This window comes from Schistocerca gregaria, unplaced genomic scaffold (genome assembly GCF_023897955.1).
Source record: "Schistocerca gregaria isolate iqSchGreg1 unplaced genomic scaffold, iqSchGreg1.2 ptg000186l, whole genome shotgun sequence".
NCBI lineage: Eukaryota > Metazoa > Arthropoda > Insecta > Orthoptera > Acrididae > Schistocerca > Schistocerca gregaria.
Genome location: NW_026061733.1, coordinates 75,001 through 77,500, shown reverse-complemented (window position 1 = coordinate 77,500; position 2,500 = coordinate 75,001). Strand labels below are relative to the sequence as shown.

The window sequence follows — 2,500 nt, the reverse complement described above, 5'->3', positions numbered from 1 at the left end:
TCCAATAGATACTCGTTAAAGGATTTAAAGTGTACTCATTCCGATTACGGGGCCTCGGATGAGTCCCGTATCGTTATTTTTCGTCACTACCTCCCCGTGCCGGGAGTGGGTAATTTGCGCGCCTGCTGCCTTCCTTGGATGTGGTAGCCGTTTCTCAGGCTCCCTCTCCGGAATCGAACCCTGATTCCCCGTTACCCGTTACAACCATGGTAGGCGCAGAACCTACCATCGACAGTTGATAAGGCAGACATTTGAAAGATGCGTCGCCGGTACGAGGACCGTGCGATCAGCCCAAAGTTATTCAGAGTCACCAAGGCAAACGGACCAGACGAGCCAATCCGATTGGTTTTGATCTAATAAAAGCGTCCCTTCCATCTCTGGTCGGGACTCTGTTTGCATGTATTAGCTCTAGAATTACCACAGTTATCCAAGTAACGTGGGTACGATCTAAGGAACCATAACTGATTTAATGAGCCATTCGCGGTTTCACCTTAATGCGGCTTGTACTGAGACATGCATGGCTTAATCTTTGAGACAAGCATATGACTACTGGCAGGATCAACCAGGGAGCTGCGTCAACGAGAGCTGAGCAGCCGGCCGCCCGGGAGTGTGTCCCGAGGGCCCGCGCGAACACGCAAGCGTCCGCTCAATTATTCTGCAAACAGGAGGAGGCTGAGCTCCCCTGCACGATACACCTCGAAACCCTCTCAGGTCCCGGCGGCGCGCAGCGCCGTCCTAAGTACTTGGTCGGGTTCGAGAGAGGCGCAATCGCCCGGAGATAGGCGAGTAGACGCTTTCAGTGCGAACACCCGTGCTCCCAACTGAGCTTGCCGCTGCCGACAGAGGCCCGGGAGCGTGCTGTCGTGGCATTGCCGGCGGGAAACAACACGCGCCACCTACGGTGACCGGCAGCTCCAACGCCAGCGCCACAGAAGGGCAAAGCCCCACTTGGGTGCAGAAGCGAACTCTCCCAGCACAGCGCACGCGCCAACACGTCCGCAGAGCTGCGATACAAACCACCTGCGAGAACCGCTGGGGGCGACCGAGCAGCAGACGGCGTCGCGACGCCGAGTGCCGGGCGGCGGCGCATCCTCAACGCACACAGTCCGCAATCGGACCAGCACACTGCAGATGTCCACCGCGCTTCGCACCGGGCTCGGCAGAACCCACTTTGGCCGCCTGGCGCCGCGCGCAGGGTGCGCCGGCGCATAGCTGGGACGCCAGCCGGGCCCGTCGGCCGGCGCTCCTGCCACTGGGCGCCCCCCACCAGCCGGCTGTAGTGCGTGCGCTCACGCAGCGCGCGGCCAGCACGCCGGGCGGCCCCCCCTCACCGGCCGGGGACTGTCCCGCCAAGCCACAGCCTCGTATCGCTTCATACCCACATGGCCAACTCAGGTTCGGGGGCATGGCGGGTACCGCCGAAACAACCGGTTCACAGATGTACCGATCGTCGCTATCACCGATGCACCTGCAGCGCGAACAACCGCTCAACAACTGATTTCCAGTTCATTTGCGGATCTTTGGCAGCAAACGTATACGTCAATCTACATTTGCGAAATCTACGATTCTGGCATGCCTGCATGTTATGTGTCACGACACGCTACATCAGCCCACATACACACTGCGGCATGTACACGAGAGAACACGTGGAAGATGGTCCGCGCACGTGTGCAATGTCCCTTGCGCGGTCGACTGTCAACCGGCCTCTGTAGCATGTCGCAGATGTGGAACGCGGTCCACCGTGCTATCATGTTGTGTGGGGCAATACGATTAAATAGGAAAACCCTCGTCGCTACATCAACAGACGGCTCACGCTGATTCCCGGCAGAGGGAGGAGGGGGGGGGGGGGGCCAACATGCAATACTTTCGTCCGTACCTACTTACCACATGTCTGTACGGCGTACAACAGTGCAATCTCGCTGTAATGGGGAGACGAGACAAGTAGCATCGTGCACAACATATGGCCCTTATGATTCGCCATTGTAGGGCGCAGCCGGTGTACGGTCAAGCATGTGCCACATTATGTCACTCAGTACGTAACGACGGATGATCAGTGTGGGTTACGCGTACATCAGCGGACAGTCCACACAGGCCGTACCACAACGTACACTGACTGCATCGACAACCGAATGCAACTGAACAGCTGCAAGGCTCATTTCACAAACAAACGCCTGACCGACCAGCTTGGAAGGGCAGGAGGGGAGGGCGATATTCGTTCTGTAGCGGTACACCCTTCCAGTGGTTAGCGGGACTGTGTAGAAAGTACGCAACACTCGAAAGACCTTTATGTGAGGGTACGCACCATGGCATCAAGAAATACACATGACACCAGAGGATCCAAGCAGTGAACTATGTTCAGAGGGTTGCTGTTAGGCAAAGCTACATTCCTGTGACGTTACATGTGACAGTTAAGGTGCAGTGTAAGTTAGGTTAAGGTGCAGTGTAAGTTAGGTTAAGGTGCAGTGTAAGTTAGGTTAAGGTGCAGTGTAAGTTAGGTTAA

The 2,500-nt window shown here is 56.8% G+C and overlaps 1 non-coding gene across 1 annotated transcript in view; it reads right to left on the bottom strand.

Moving 5' to 3' along the window:
• The window catches only part of LOC126304876 (small subunit ribosomal RNA), a 1,893-nt gene extending 1,324 nt beyond the window's left edge, over nt 1–569 (bottom strand). Inside the window, exon 1 of the ribosomal RNA XR_007553255.1 lies at nt 1–569. This exon is cut by the window's left edge and continues 1,324 nt beyond it. This is a non-coding gene — a ribosomal RNA (small subunit ribosomal RNA).
• Nucleotides 570–2,500: the final 1,931 nt, after the last annotated feature.